Source organism: Leiobunum rupestre, chromosome 5 (genome assembly GCF_980474605.1).
Source record: "Leiobunum rupestre chromosome 5, qqLeiRupe1.1.hap1, whole genome shotgun sequence".
Classification (NCBI taxonomy): domain Eukaryota; kingdom Metazoa; phylum Arthropoda; class Arachnida; order Opiliones; family Sclerosomatidae; genus Leiobunum; species Leiobunum rupestre.
In genome coordinates, this window is record NC_143388.1 from 63,549,883 (window position 1) to 63,567,506 (window position 17,624).

General features: G+C 38.3%; 1 pseudogene; it reads left to right on the forward strand.

Annotated features, from left to right (window-relative positions):
• The first annotated feature begins 9,053 nt into the window (after positions 1-9,053).
• LOC149945583 (uncharacterized) lies at positions 9,054-9,644 on the forward strand (annotated as a pseudogene).
• The last annotated feature ends 7,980 nt before the right edge of the window (positions 9,645-17,624 follow it).

Below are 17,624 nucleotides of genomic sequence, written 5' to 3' on the forward strand. Positions count from 1 at the left end.
ATGGCACGTTTTTCTAATAACGCACTTTCGAGGCTGTAAATAGATGCCAAAGAGAAAGAGCGGGCCAGTACAACCAGGTTAACGCTCGGGAAAAAGCTATGATATGGTTCAGAAGAAGTAGAGGCACAGGTATTTACAATTCAGTTACCACATAGCCTTTCCTAAAATTTTCTCAACTATTTATACACAATACCATTTTTAAAGACGATCCCTGTACATGAATCAGGCAGTGTTGCCATATCGTGAGAAATTTTCCATATTATTGTAATTTTAGGGATCCATTTTGGCTCTCTGGAGAAAAGGTATTTTTTTTTCAAAAACGTTGATTTTGTGGGATGTCGGCGGGTATTTATCCTATGTTTGTTTTTTAAATTTGACTATCAATTGAAAGCTAAAAATTATCTAGAGCAGTGTATTTTCTTGAGTCTTGGTGGTGCCTCCTAAAACTACCAAAAAGGCGCTGCGAAAGTGAAAGCCTGAAAACTGTCTTCTGCTATTTCGAAACAAAAACCAAGTATCAATATGGGACAAGAAACGGAAATTGTAGCTCCATCTAGTACAAATTGATGTCTTTAGTCTCTAAAGGCAAGTTTTGTTGACTTTCTTATTTCCGGTCCATACCGTTCATTTGATTTTCTTTGAATGAACTTCACGGAAGTTCTATAGTATACTCAACCCGCGTGCCGAGGCCGTACGCGTTTTTCATTTAATTCCTGGGAGGCATGGAATTTACTGACGAAGAATACGTTTATTATACACCACCGAGAAAACATTTAGGTGTCTTAGGCGAAGCTTCTTCTAAATCTAAAGAAGCTATTTCAAGATGCTTGGATGGAAATTGAAGATATCAAGGGTTGGCCTGCTGCGTCTTATGTACCTGTGCGGTAATCCACCACTGTAGGAAGGACCAAATGTACAGCAATAAAGAAAAATGTTCTTGCATAAGAAATTAATGAAAAAACAGTAAAACATTAACAAATGACAAAGTTTTCCATGCTTGTTGACGAAAGCACTGATATTGCCGATGTAAAAAACCTTTGCTTGCTAGAGAGATACGTGGATAACAATACTGGTTTTGTGAAAACAGAACTTTTAGAACTTATTAAATTAGATGCTAAAGATTGTTCAGCTGAAAAGTTTTTGAAGCATTTGAACCTCGTCTAATTAATTATGAACTTCCAATGACAAATATTATAGCAGTGGCGTGCGATGGCTGCTCCACAATGGTAGGAAACCACAATTCATTTTTCATCCGTCTGAAAGAAAATGTGCTGGGTATTGTTCTACTTAAATAAATTTGCCATTCTTCTGCTCTCGTGGCAAGCAAAACATGCGCAGAACTGCCCAGATCACGTGAAGAATTAAAAAGAGGTGTTTCGTCTCATATATCTGGAAGTGGGAAGAGATGTGCAATTCTAAGGGAGTAACAAGATTACTTTAGCCAATATTTTTAAACTGGCCTCATCGAGATGGCTTGTGATGCACCCATGTGTAGTAAGAATTTTTTTTCAACTGGACTGCCTTAGAAAATTATTTTCAACTTGCAGTTTATGAGGACAAGCTAAAAAGTGCCGAAACTATTCTCACAGAATTGAGGATTAAATATACCAAAGTGTACTTTTATTTTATTAAATATGTTTTGAATTATTTTAATTCCTTCAATGCTTTATTGCAATCGAGGAAAATCTTAATGAATTGCCTAGTAGAAAACTCAGAACAATTGGTGAGAGAGATAGGTCAAACGTTTTTGAAACAACACGTGGCGAATTGTTAAAAATTATTTGCAAAAACCCTTACAATCAATTAAGTTTGGATAAAGTATGTCTTGGGCCAGAATGCGAAGCATTTTTGTCTTCACTTCCACTGGAAACTAAAATAGCAACAAGATGTAATAAAAATGAAAATTTTTGAATTTTATATGAAAGCATTTAATGAAAAGCAGAGCAGGCTCCCCTTAGTGGCAAATTGTAGATCTGAAATCAGCATTCCGGGTCTAATAAACCTTGCTACTAATATTGGTAAGTTTGATGTTAACCAAATTGCAATAGAATGGCGAAAATTATCATTTGCCATTGAAAATTTTAAATTCTAAACAATGACATTGCCATCTTTTGAGATAACATTTCAAAATTAAAAGATGAAATTTAATAACATTAGTGAACTAGCTAAAGTTGTCATATCCATGCCGATTTCAAATGCTGAGGCTGAAATAATATTTTCGAAAGTAACCGACATAAAAACCAAAAAGATACAAAAATGGATAGTGAATGCTTAAATTCATATTGTGTAATTAGATCACACTTTGAAGCAAATGATGTGAGATGTTTTAGTTTTGACCCTAATAATATGAATCATTTTGATAAATTCTTGTAAAAGTGTAAAGAAAGAAATTCCCTTGTATATTTAATTTAAATAATTAAAAACATTTGTGACGAATATCTGACAAACACTTGTATTAAATATCAAACCTATCTTACTTAATAAACTATTGTTACTTGTTATTGATTTATTCCCTTCACCTATAAAAAACAACTAACGTTTTCATACAAACAATTGGGTTAAATAAAACATGTTTAGGCTGTGTATCGGTTTTTCGGGTAGTGTTTTGGAAAACTATATCTCTCAAACGAAGCACTTAAGGACCCATTTTCAATTGCTCATTAGACATTTGTGACTAATTAGGACCCAAGGCCGTAGAATTGACGATGTACAAATTGCCGGCCTGTTCGAAGAATAAGCTCCGTCCCCCTAAAATCAAATCAAATTAGATCGCTATTTCATTGGTTCCAACGCGATTAGAGCACCCGCCGCGGCGATGACGTTTTCCTTCCCCCTCTTTCCGGGGGTAAATCAGACTATGGTTCCCGTGGATCGTCTCAACCAAGTCATTCTTCTTAAGTATAAATAAATTATTGATATATGTATAGAGATAAGCTTTTGTTATTTGTAATTAATATGGTTTTAAATTTAGTTAAAGAAATACTATACTGATAGGGCCGACGAGGATATTGTCGGTGGAATTTCGATTTTCTCGATTCTTGACGTCATCGATGATAAATACCTACATTCCGAGTTTCCTGGTGGTGTGTCTCTCGTTCGTGTCCTTCTGGTTGGAGGTCACCGCAGTTCCCGGTCGTGTGACACTAGGCGTCACGGCTCTTCTGACTCTCGCTACTCAAATGGACCCTTCGAGAAGCAACCTGCCCAGGGTCAACTACATGACTGGACTCGACATCTGGCTGCTTGGCTGCCAAATCCTGGTGTTTCTCTCTTTATTGGAGTTTGTAATGGCAAATATCTATTCACGGAAATATCCTGACTCTAAGGTAAATGTCACAACGGGTATTTTACCAAATAATACATTCAAACCAGACTTCAAAGTTGCTAATCGTTATTTCTATTGAATACGGTGGTTACGTAATAAATAAAATTCAACTTTATGGCACATATGCGAATTAGTTCGAAACTCTTTACACTAACCTATTAAGAGAAAACTTGTGGTAGCTAATCCGAGAGATTATATTTTATCGTTTCTCAAACTATTTTCACATACTCGCTCGGTAAAATACTGAATTGTTAAGGATTCCTACATTAAAAGATATGGTTGCTCTTTACTATTCCAGCTGCTGAGTTAACGGTTGAGATGGACACTCAATATAAATACATTTATTGCGCGATATGACAGGGGAAAATGTAATTGACTATACATTTAAAAATGAAAACCAGCCAATTAATATGGAGAAAAACTAGTAGTATTAATTATAAATTATAAAGTAGACATTGATCCTCCGTCTTGTTTCAAAGGCTTTTTACATTTCTAATTACATATTTCAAAATCCTTTTCCAAGATTTTAAAGGCTAAATAACGTTCGCATTAAAACTAATGATTGAAATTTTAGATGAGTAAGCTATGCTTTCGTAATAAAATGCGCGACTATCTTTTTCCCGGATCAAACAAGTTCATTTTGGCTTGCATTTTTCAACTCACGTTTTTCAGTGAACAAAATGTATTCGTTGGTTTTAGACGATGCTCTACAAATTCGCAATTGACTAAATTGATATAGTGCTTAGTTGTGAAAAATTATTTCTCTAAAAGTGTGAAAATATCTTCAGAAACCGATAAAAATTCGTCCTCTGGTGTATTTACTTAGGTAGAAATTTCGAATTTTTATCGTTAAGTAGTTTTCTTAAAAAATCAGTTCTAAAAATAATAGAAGGGGTTAAACACACCTTGCATGCTTCTGGCTATCAAAGAACCTTTTTTTTTATAAACGTTTCTTTAAAAAAAACGTGTATTTCCGGTGTTAAAATTTCAAATGAGTTTAAGGCCGTGTTTGGGTTACTCAAACAAAATTTTACTTTTATGTAACAGGCCGGTGCCACTTAAAACTTGCATTTTGATAAATGTTACCAGGAATTCGTACCTCGAACTTGGAATGGTTATCCGGCCGTATTCCCTATGGTAAGATCTCGGGGACCGTTTGCAGTGACGTGTATGAGAAAACAAATCGCCCCCTCGCACGCGTCTCCCCTCTTTAGGAGTTTTTACCCCGCGCAACCTTCCGTTTTTACAACTGTAGTTTTTTGTTGTTCGACTCCCCGGCCATTTCGAAATTTAGGGTTTGAAACCCCACCATTGATAGTGTTGAAGATAAGAAACGTTATCGACTTTTTCCCGTTTCGTTTTTTAACAGGTTAAAATGTTAAATGTAAATAAGATATTCTTTTTAATTATTGCTAATCTTGTTTATTATTTTTTAACCTAATATATATATATATATATATATATATATATATATATATATATATATATATATATATATATATATATATATCCGCTCAACAGCGTTTATAGAAGCATTATATTCTGTCATTCCATCTTGTACAGTATTCACTCTTAATATGTTTTAGTTAATAAACGTTTGTTATTTTAATCAATGTATTATGACTCGTTATTAGTTTCGTTAGTTTAGTGTAGTGTAGGCTTTGCTGTTATCATTGGTGTTTAGAAACTCCAATAGGTTATGGGCCCAGCACGCTACCACTGCGCCACAGCAACACTGATGAACAAGTCTACTGCCTCCTGAATCCGGTATCCTGGTCCCAGTTACCATTACAGTAATCCGTATCCTGGTCAACAGTTCCCGAAAGCAACCGTGGATAGTCTACTTCGCCAAGACGTGGAAAAGCTGTCTGGTCCGGAGAACTGGAGGAGTTGGAAACGACAAATAGTCGACATCCTCACCGTACGAGACGTTTACGAGATATTGACTGGTGAATGGGTTGAGCCCACGGGGCCGTTATTATCAGCAACAGCAGAAGAGAAGTCTGAATACACCTTAAACAAGAAAAAATACCGAGTGGCATTCAGTACAGTCCGGGGTATCATCTGGTCAGCCTTGTCCAAGAAGGTCCAAAACATGATTACCAATTGCGAGACACCAAAGGAGATGTGCGACAAGCTACTTGAAATTTTCGAGCAGAAGTCTTCCAACCGTCTGCGTAAGCTTCTGGCGCAACTTATGCGAACTACGAAGTCACCAGACGTCGACATGGCCACCCGCGTTGCCCAGATGTGTTCTCTCTGGACAGACATCTTGTCAACGGCACAGACAGAGAAGAACGTTACATTCGACGACTGCATCCTCATTGCCTGCATCTTCGAGTCTCTACCTCAGGATGAGTATCGAGAATTCGGTATGCTCTGGGACACGCTGCCAACCGAAAAACAGACGGTCGCAGAGTTGGAACGTTTATTGATTGGCCGTGCAACTCGAGAAGGTGACGCTTTCAGAGATTCCTCCGGTCTGATGGCGAAACGCAATGCCGGAAGTCATCACGGTCACTCATCAAACGAGACGAAAGTCATGAGACGTAAGCCAAAATGCACCAATTTCCGAAAGTTTGGTCACATAGCAGAAGACTAAACTCCTAGAAGGACTAGCGTTGACGAAAGTAATCGCACCAGCATTGGGGGTCTGATTGCAGCAAATGGTCTCGTTGCTTGCTCATTGTCTGAAGCAGCATGGTACTTTGACTCAGGTGCTTCACAGCATATCACGAACGACGCCACAAAGTTCCTAAACTTCCGCAAGTTCGCTACTCTAGCGACTCTTCAGATTGGAAACAAGACGCAGATGACAGCGGATGGTGAAGGAGACATAAGGATTCAATTCCGGATCGGAAAGAAGCTCTATCAAGAGGTAGTCCACAATGTCTGGCACACCCGTGACTTTGCCTGTAATGTTTTCTCGCTAAAAAGCGCAATGAAAAGAAACAATAATCTGGAGTTCAAGGTCACAGCAAATTCTTGCGGTCTCTATGAAGTTGTCGGAGGCAAAAGGAACCTTTGTGTACACTCTGTTTGAAAAGTCTTCGACAGCTGAAATTTTTGCTCTCTTTTTAATTCTGCTAGAAAACTATAATAGATAGTTCGATGAAACCTATTGCAACTTTTATTTATTTTCCAATATCTTTCGTTATTTATCGGTTTCGTCCGCCAAAAATTAATAGTTTGGCCGGAACCGTCAAAACTCATTTTTGACAACTGTTTAAATATTGGTTCTACGGCACTGACTCACGCGTTTTTGAATTCACAATGGTCGATTCATATTTAGAAAGTGGAAAAATTATCCCTCTACAACCAACGGTTGAGAAGTTATAGCGTTTCCAAACTCTCCTCGAAACTAGGAAACACCTAAAATGCATCAAGCGATTATAAATAACGCAACTTCGACGACAATTTGGAAACGCGATAACTTCTCAACCGTTGGTTGTAGAGGGATAATTTTTCCACTTTCTAAATATGAACCGACCATTGTGAATTCAAAAACGCGTGAGTCAGTGCCGTAGAACCAATATTTAAACAGTTGTCAAAAATGAGTTTCGACGGTTCCCGCCAAACTATTAATTTTTGGCGGACGAAACCGATAAATAACGAAAGATATTGGAAAATAAATAAAAGTTGCAATTGGTTTCATCGAGCTATCTATTATAGTTTTCTAGCAGAATTAAAAAGAGGGCAAAAATTTCAGCTGTCGAAGACTTTTCAAACAGAGTGTACCTGGCAAGTTCGAGAGTCTGTATCGTATGGATATCAAAGTCGAGCAGCCATCATGCTCCGCTCACATCGCAGCAGATCCGAGAAATGACCGGAAAGCAGATCTCCAAGTCTGGCATGAACGGATGGGTCATCGAGATAAACGGCATGTAGCAGCGACGTTACGGAGACTCGGATACGAAGTTCTAAACCAGACGTCTGACAAACTCTGTGAAGGGTGCATCTACGGCAAGATGACTAGGCACAGTTTCGGCACTCGTTTGGAGAAGGCTACGAAACCAGGTGAAAGGATCCATTCAGATCTCTGGGGACCATCACCGACACCGTCCATGAAGGGGAAGAAATACTACCTCCTATTCAAAGACGAGGATTCCAGTGTTCGAGCCATATATTTCCTAACGAAGAAATCCGAAGTCGTCAACTGTTTCAAAGATTTTCTTGCCTTTTGCCGAACCCGGAATCACACAGTACAAGAGCTGGTCACGGATAATGGTACTGAATATGTCAACGAAGAGTTCCGTCAATAGACGTCTCAAGAAGGGTTACATCACCGTAAGTCCATGCCATACACGCCCGAACAGAACGGGGTCGCTGAACGAGAAAATCGTACGATCATGGAGTCTGTAAGGGCCATGTTGCATTCCAGATCGGACTTACCACCGAAACTCTGGGCTGAAGCGGTGAACACGGCCGTATATATCCTGAACCGAACAGCACCTACATGCATTGGTGGGAAGACGCCGTTCGAATTGTGGACAGGGAAGACAAACCCATCGATCCAGCATCTGCGTGTGTTTGGCACCGAGTGCTTTGTCCACATACCAAAAGAGAAGCGAAAGAAGCTGTCTCGGAAGGCGTTTAAAGGTTTCCTGGTCGGCTATGAAGACAATGCAGACGGATATCGAGTTTATGTTCCAGAGCTGGACGATGTACTAAGATCTCGAGATGTCAAATTCAATCCCGAGACGTGCGTTTCTGATTCCTGGATTCCTGTCTCTTTGGGAGTCCTCATCAAACGACGAGACAACCAAATCCGTCGAAGCGTCGGAAGACGTGGCTACCGGACACAATGAGGCAACAGTCTCTGACGAAATGTCAGACAACCGCTCTGAGAAGAGTGGTCCGGTACTCGGAGATCGTTCAACACTCAAGAGAGTTCAGCTATGCCATACCTGTCATTCAGGAAATAAAGCTTTCCTGATCTGTGATACTCTACCACAGACTGCAAGAGACGCACGTTCAAGCAGCGAATCCATAGAATGGCAGAAGGCAATGTCAGATGAGCTTTCGGCAACGAAGAAGCACGATGTCTACAAGATGGTCGATCCTCCGCCTGGTCGGAAAATCGTCGGAAATCGTTGGATTTTTCGTAGAGAAGAATGATGAAGATGGAACTGTCATCAAATATAAAGCCCGGCTCGTAGCAAAAGGCTACACGCAACGAGAAGGTATCGACTACGACGAGACTTTAGCACCAGTTGCTCGCTTCGAGACGTTACGAATTTTTCTTAGTCTGGTCGCCAAGAAAAATCTTTCACTCAGACAATTTGACGTAAAGACCGCATTTCTTCATGGAAAACTACTTGAAGAAATCTACCTGCGCCAACCCGAAGGTTTCGACGACGGTAGCGGACGAGTCTGGAAGTTACGGAGAAGTCTCTACGGTCTAAAGCAATCTCCACGATGCTGGAACAAGCGAATCGACGAGTTCCTACGTAACCATGGATTCAAAAGCGCTGATGGAGATCGATGCTTGTATATCCTGTCAACCAACGACGGTTTCTTGGTCCTTATCATGTACGTTGATGATGGTCTGATCGCTGGAAGTACAATCAAAGCGGTAGACGAGTTCCTCCAAAATTTCAGTGACGAATTCGAAATCCTCACAGGAAGAGCGTCAACCTACCTTGGCCTGAAAATCGATACGTTGAGAGATGGATCCATATTTCTACACCAGAGCGCCTATGTCGAAAAAGTCTAAGAGAGGTTCAACATGCAAGACTGCAAACCCGTAAAAACTCCCACCGGAAGTTCAGACACGACCGGTCAGAGTCAAGAGAGTTTCGAGTCAACAACCATGTATGCCTCAGCCATTGGAAGTCTCAGATACGCAGCGACAGGAACACGACCTGACATAGAATACGCTGTAAATCGAGCATCTCAAGCCATGGCCAATCCCACAGTCACTGACTGGAACTGGGTTAAGAGAATCTTTCGATATCTCAGAGGGACCACAACACTTGATCTCCTATTCAAGGCAGGCGACTCCATGACGACAAACCCTTACAGCGACGCTGACTATGCTGGCTGCGAAAAGACGAAACGTTCAACGTCTGGAGTACTATGCGTAATCGGTACAACTCCAGTCATTTGGGCGAGCAGAAAGCAACAATCCGTTGCCATATCAACCACCGAGGCCGAGCTGGTAGCTGCCACCGAAGCAGTGAAAGATGTCGTCTGGATTGAACGGGTTAAGTCATTCCTGGGGGTCGTAGACGAATGTCCCGACACTACGAGTCGACAACGCAGGAGCCATCAAACTCATAAAAAAATCCGGAGTTTCATCGCCGAACGAAACATATAAGTATTCGTCAATACTACGTTCGTGAACTGGCTGAAGAGGGCATTATCAACGTCATGTATGTCCCAAGTGAAGAACAACTAGCGGACATATTCGCCAAGTCTCTGTCCGCAGAAGTCTTCATTCGTCTACGTCAAAAACTCAACCTACGTTACCATGAAAAAGTCTTCATCGAGGGCGAGTGTTGAAGATAAGAAACGTTATCGGCTTTTTCCCGTTTCGTTTTTTAACAGGTTAAAATGTTAAATGTAAATAAGATATTCTTTTTAATGATTGCTAATCTTGTTTATTATTTTTTAACCTAATATATATATATACAGGGTCTTTTTTATTGCTCGGAAAAGTGTTTTTTTTCAAAAACTATTTATAGTACCGATTTCAAATTTGGAAGGTCAATTCTCTATACCAGGGGACATCAGTTTGAGAAATTTGAGCGTTTTCGGTAACGTTTTTCACCAATTTTGAAAAATTATTTTTCGACCACTAGGTGCGAGATAAAAAATTTCTATTATAAAGTTGTAGGCCGTCATCGAAAACCCTTAAAAATTGTTCACTCGACGAAAAACAACTTATTTATCAGTGAAAATTCGAGCTTGAAAAATTTACAAGTTGGTGAAGCCAAATTACGATTGTTTGAAACGATAATTGAAAAGGGAACAAGTCTAATACAAACGTAGTAGAGTTTTCACACTTGAAAAAATGTACACGTTTGGTTTTTAAATGCAGATATTTTATTCACATAAATTTTTACAAAACATTTTCAATAATATCACCATTGGCTGCAACACAGGTTTGTGCGCGAACAATTAAGTTCTCAAACGCTTTCTCTACCATTTCTGGTGTGACGTCTCGGCAAGCACTGATTATTCGTCTAATGAGTTCCTCCCTAGTTTCAATGGGCGTGGCGTATACCTTTGCTTTAACGAATCCCCAGAGAAAATAATCCAGCGGTGTTAGGTCAGGTGACCTTGCTGGCCAATGCACTGGACCATTTCTCCTTATCCACCTTTCAGGAAACTCGTTGTTGAGGTGCTCAGTTACTTGCCGGGAAAAATGCGGAGGGGCGCCATCTTGCTGAAACCACAACTGACGTCTTTCAGCCAATGGAAGGTCGTCGATTGCGTCACTCAGTTCGTTCTGTAGAAAATGTAAATACCTTTGGCCGTTGAGGTTCGTCGGCAGGAAAAAGGGACCAATCAAACGGTTTCCAACAAGTCCAACCCAAACATTGACCCGTTCAAATTGAACCTGGTGATGATATTCAAAACCCCAATGTGGGTTGATGTCAGACCAAAGATGGCTGTTTTGATGATTAAAGGGCCCATCTTTAGAAAATGACGTTTCGTCGGAGAACAAAACATGGCGCAAAAATTGTCTATCTTCTTGGACAGCATTTAGTAACCAGTTGCTAAATTCATAACGTCTTTGATGGTCTCCGTCAATTAGTCCTTGGTGGAGCGTAGCTCTGTATGGGTGATAGCGATTCTTACGAAGAATTTTCCACACACGATTTGCAGAACAACCCAAATCAGCAGCGGCGTTAGCGCAACTGTGACGAGGATATGCCACAAAGTACGCGAGTACATTGTTCTCGAAGTCTAAATCCGGTTGACCCAATCCGCGAAACCTAGGTTGCAAGTGACCAAATTGATTGAAATCGTGAATTGCTCGTCTTACTGTATTTACAGATGGTGCTCCATTTGGATGTCTTTCTGCGAAGATTTCAGTCACTCTTCTAAGGTTTTGCGCTGCTTCTCCATAGTAAATGGCAAATATCTCGGTACGCTCAGCTACTGAACAACGAGGCATTGGTCGAAATATTATCAAACACTGATAATAATCTCCCAAAGTTTTCCTTTAAATACCCAATGCATGTTTAGGATTGACCTATAGCCTCGTGTTTTTTAAATCCGGTCGTTTTTTTAACCAAAGTTTCAACTGGATTAGGTAATTCGGTTTCAATTATCGTTTCAAACAATCGTAATTTGGCTTCACCAACTTGTAAATTTTTCAAGCTCGAATTTTCACTGATAAATAAATTGTTTTTCGTCGAGTGAACAATTTTTAAGGGTTTTCGATGACGGCCTACAACTTTATAATAGAAATTTTTTATCTCGCACCTAGTGGTCGAAAAATAATTTTTCAAAATTGGTGAAAAACATTACCGAAAACGCTCAAATTTCTCAAACTGATGTCCCCCGGTATAGAGAATTGACCTTTCAAATTTGAAATCGGTACTATAAATAGTTTTTGAAAAAAAAACACTTTTCCGAGCAAAAAAAAAGACCCTGTATATCCGCTCAACAGCGTTTATAGAAGCATTATGTTCTGTCATTCCGTCTTGCACAGTATTCACTCTTAATATGTTTTAATTAATAAACGTTTGTTATTGTAATCAATGTATTATGACTCGTTATTAGTTTCGTCAGTTTAGTGTAGTGTAGGCTTTGCTGTTATCATTGGTGTTTAGAAATTCCAATAGATAGCGACGGGTCAGCTCGCTCTCCCGACCTCTCCATGTGGAAGGATTAAGTCCGGCATTGTTAGCGCTGTCAAAATTGTCAGCAGTTACAATGTCCTTGATAACCGCGAAGTCCGAATTACGAGGTGACCGTCGCTATCAATACGGGGCTAGCGAAGGGAAAAGCAAAAAGATGTTTGAACCCTTTTTCGACACTGGGGGATGAAATGTTCCGGAACTAAGATTTAATACCATTGAAAATCGTATGAGAAAACACGTATGCTCTGACGTCAAAATGATGAAAAAAAAAACGTTCCCCTAGATAGAGACGGAAATCAGGCGAGATAACCATTCCAAGTTCGAGGTATGAACTCCTGATGTTACAATATCGGCATATGGAATACTGATTTGTACCTTCTAAGTTACTGCCGAACAACTTTTGTTAAGTAATGCTATTATGATATTACTCCCATTCAGTTCGATAGTAGTAACGAAACCACGTGGCTGTATTTCTACTTACTAGGAGACTACCCGGGGCTTAAGTAGGCCTTAACGAATCATGAAAATTCCTGAAAGGAAAAGTTTCAATGGGCATTAGTTTTGCCATGGCAACCGAATTTTTTTTGACAACTTAAAATGGATTATTCCTTAATGAAAAACATGGGATTTTGAAATGATTTAAATTTCAAAAACTAAAAAAAATTGATCAAAATTGACGAAAAAATTTTTTTCAAAATTTTATTAATTTTTTTAATTTGGTGAAAATAAGTAAAAATGCAAATGATTTGATAGAAAATTAATAAAAATTGATTTTATTGAAAAAAATCTTAAATGTGATAAATCCCATGTTTTTTCGGTAAGGAATTTTCCATTTTGTGTTGTCAAAAATATTTTCGGTTGCCATGGCAAAACTAATGCCCGTTGAAACTTTTCCTTTTGGGAATTTTCATTATTCATTAAGGCCTACTTAAGGCCCGAGTTGGAATAAAATCGGTGAGTTACACCTCGGGTAGTCTCCTTGTTAAATCAACGCGGGTGCCATAATATTAATGCAGTACAGTTCGATTATTATTCTTGACAGTGAGTTTAATGTTACTACCCCGTATTAAGCTATGGAAGGGCCCCTAAGATTCGAGCTTCTTATTTGCCCGAGAATATCCCCTCCCCCTTGTGGTACATGGGTGCCTGTTCTCGGTGGGCAAATAGGTTCCAGCTTAGTTAACCTTATGGCACTGATAGCCCAAAAATTGCGGACTCTTTATAACATTAGTTGAAAAGCTTTCATTGTTTTAAATTTTGGGATACATTTTAAAATGCATTTTTCGCGAGTATTTAAGTGTGTTAATTTTTTTATTTCTGATAAGGTTCGAGATACTCTATTTTCAAATGGCAAAGGACAAATATCCTGGACGAGCGTGCCTAGACAAACTCAGAGCGAAGAAAAGCGAAAATTGAAATTATTATCCAAGATTTTGTCTCGGATTTTTCGGAAGACCTATTTAAAAATATTGGCAAAAAGGAACTTTCCAAAGCTTGGGATGAAAATTGAAGTTTGCACCTCAAATCCAGTCGACAGAGTTTCGAAATTCCTTTTTCCCATTTCTATGTTGCTCTTTACAAACATATACTGCCTCTATTTCTACTTCGTGTCTAGAAATAGCTAAATTATTCTGGCATCAATAAATTGCGATTAGTTTTAACCGTTATACACTTTAAATCTTGATAAATGCAGTTGCACTGCTTACCGTATCTATACACACTCATCTCAAGAATGCTTAAGTTAAAAAAAATCAGTCACTTGACATTTTGTATTTGAGCCAAAATTATTAACTGTGTTTTACGATAGCTAACGCTTTAGTTATCTGTCTTTGTTCGAAAGTATTTATTGTCATTTTGTATTGTAATATTCGAAAAACTTAAATAAAACATTGACGTGTATATTAGCACCTCCACAGCATTTTATTTCGTACATAATAAACAACTTTCTTTTTCACAATTTTCTTAAATAAATAATAAGCTTCTTATTGTGTAGTATCTCACCACATGCCTTTTTCGGTTTTAGAGAAACAGCGCTTAGTCATATGTTTCCTAGCTAAAAAAATTGGTGTAGCCAGCTTCCGATTATTTTGTTTGAAATACACCACATATGACGAACTCTCGTGTCCCCCGCGAAAGTTTAGGATAAAATATTTTACGACGTATTATTTCAAAAAAAAATTTAGGAAGTTCAAGGGCTTATCCCATAAACATCAGTATTTCGTAAAGATGATAAAAAGAGCAAGGGGAGATTTGGGTTGTTATTGCTAATGCGTTTCGAGGGGTAGAGTCCCCTGTTCAAGAACTTTCCTTCGTTGGACTTTATAGTTCGTCGCTTAGCTGTTTGATTCCATAGTTTTATACGCAAATTCCTACCTTTCCCTACTTAAGTAAAACAAAAATATGGGGGTTGCTTATGTCCAGATGTATTTGTGCTTGCATTTTCAAAACCATGATTGGATGTTATTTTCTAATGGCTATATAATGTGTTTTTTTTTCTGACTGGGCATTTTTCTCAAAACCTACAATAGTAACAGTTAAGAAATTTCTGGGTAATATGTCTAGTATGGGAACGCTTAAAATTAAACGTTTCAGAAAAATTGGAAAAATTTTCACGTTGTTTAAAAAAATATTTGGCGGGAGGGTGCCAGACAAAAAATTTCAAAGAAAAAGTTGTATATAACTGTCGATAATGTCCAAAGAAAATAATTCAACTGAAAAAGACCTATTTTTCATGAAGATACGAGGTGATGAACAAACAAGTTTTCAATAACGGCAATAGCCAGTTTTGTACAAAAATTTAAAAAATTCTTAAAATAGGTTTTTGCAGGTGATTTATGCAAATGAGTCCTGCTAATAAAACATTTTCAGTTGCTTTTGCGCAGAAGTCGATTGTCAAGTACTATTAAAAGCGAAATATTTCAGTTTCAAACAACTTTCTAACATTTATTGAGTCTAATCAACATCTCTGAGACTAGGCCACTTTATACTTTTAAGCAGCGCTCTTTTAATGTCGAGTTATTTTACGAATCGTAACGCTGATAGGATAGTGAATACTAAACATTTGACTTATTCTGACTGAAGACCAAGCCACAACACCGTTCTCGGAGCTGTTCGAGACTACGACAACTACGGAAACGGCACCCCAGATTTCGTGGACAAGGTCGTCAAAATTTCAACATGGAAGAAATCTTTCTGGCCTTTTTTGCTGTCCATTCCTGGAAAAGGTGTTAGGTTAACTGAAAAAACTCGGTAGGAGCCTCAACGTTTTCGTTCAAAGTGTACAAGTCTTAATCTTAATAATGTGAATTCGGATAAAGTCTGCACGTTCCAATTTGATATAACATGGTTTATAACTATCTTTTGCCAAATCCACTTTTCATTTTTTATATCTGGCCATATAAATGGCAATTATATTTATCGATAGAATTTCATTTAAAAAAGGAAAGTTGCAAAACCGACTGGTTTATGATACAAAGAAACCAAAGAAAGAATCATTTTTCCAGTTTACGGTCATTGCACATTCTATTATCAAAGGTTGAGTTATCTATTAAAAACTTGTAGTGCCTAGCATGCAACCATTGCACTATAGAAATTGATAAAGGGTTATTTTTTTACGGATTGTGAATTATCATAACTAACTTCGACTTGAGGAAAATTATATTTAAATATCACACTGGCGTTTGAATTTCTCTATCTTTCATCGCAAGCCTCCGAAATAAGGTTTTTTAACGACATAACATGATTGGTCTGATGTTATATCAGGAGGTACAATAGGATTAATTAACCCAAGATATTTAAAAAGCGGTGTGGCTTTTTATAGTTGATTGCGAACAAATTTCTATAAAACAAATTTGCTATTGAAAAAGTAAAGTGTCATCTTCTGTCCCCAATCACACTCTGCCTTTGAGACATGGCAGCCATCATGTCTCGTATACCACCTATTTTAGCTAGGCTTTGTCATGAAATAATAAAAGCTTTCGCATACCCTGTTCGTGACTGGGGTATAAAAGCCCCTGTCGCCGGCCCATAATTAAAAAAAAACCTTCGTGTTTGTTTCCCGATTGCTTGTACACTGAAACTTCACACAAGAAACATCGCTTAATATTGAAACGGCGTATTTAGGTTTATATACTTTATTCGTCCCTCTGAATAAAAGAGTTGTAGAAGACCGAATACGGCGCGGTCGAAGGTCATAATGGTGGGTCACAGCGGTCGGTGGACGGACCGGTGGTGGTTCCCGGATGGGCGGCTTTGGAGGGCAGGGTAGTGGCGAAATGTTTCTTCCTGCTAGCTGCGGTTGGTCGTAGCGGTCACTCGAGTCCCACTCCACTTCTCTCTCCAATAGACTGGCGACAGGGGCTTTTATACCGAAGTCAACAGAAGCGAGCGATTGTTTGCGAATTAGGGGGGACCGGAGTCCGATTAGGGGGACCAGTAGGATCCGGGACTTTCCGGCCGGTTTGCGGTAGAGAGGCCTATGCCATTTAATGTGGTTAATAAGATTGAAAATCAATATGAGAAAGCTACTAATTACCCAATTATTAGCTTCGATACATTGCATGATATTGAGCCATATACATTTGGTGAAGGTTATGACCCTGATCCAAGTTTAAGAGAATGTGTTGCTAATTTAAATAGAAGCAAACATGTATACAATGGTAATATAATAAATAGGTCAAGGGTCATGTGCCAAATTAATTATTAATAATATTGTGATATTATAGGAATCAACTCACAATTTGAAACTTGATGATCAGCTTTGCAAAAGAAAAAGTGATTTTAAATTTTAATAAGCATTTTTAAGTAACGTGAAGTATTAATCTATTTTTTAATTAGGAAAATATGCTCCGACAGAAAATAGTGAGAATTATGAGAGAGCAACTGAAACTTTTAAACAGCATTTACAAGGGAATACAAACTGAATTGGAAAAAAGAAACATAATAGAACAGGAAAAAGTAAATATTATAGAGAAAATAGCTGTTGCGTTGTGGGTAATTGCCCAGAATATGGCAAATAGTGGTCATGATAAATTAAATAGCAGTTTTAAAAAAAGAAGTTATTTGTGCAAAATTATTTTTATATTAGTGATAACCTAGTTCCTCGACTGATGTCCTTCGCTCAAAAGTTTTGAGTGGGATTTTAAATAAACATTGTACATTTTAAACTTTAAGAGCCTCTTAATTTCACTCAATAAAAAAAATATCATTATTAATTAGCAAAATAAAAACTGAGTACTTTATTTGATAAACTATTTAAAACCTGCAACGAAAGCGCCTTACAAGGAGTTGCTTAAGTTCTTGTCCTCCTCGAAGAAATTTTTAATTTGACCCAGTAGGTACATATTCCGGAACATCAATTACTAGTGCTCTACGTTCATGTTTTATTTGTCTTCGTCTCTCTCTTAATCTCCTCTTTGCAACTATTAGCTCATCGTCAGTATCACTTTCACTTGATTCTGTTTTAGTGAAAATGTCGTTTATGA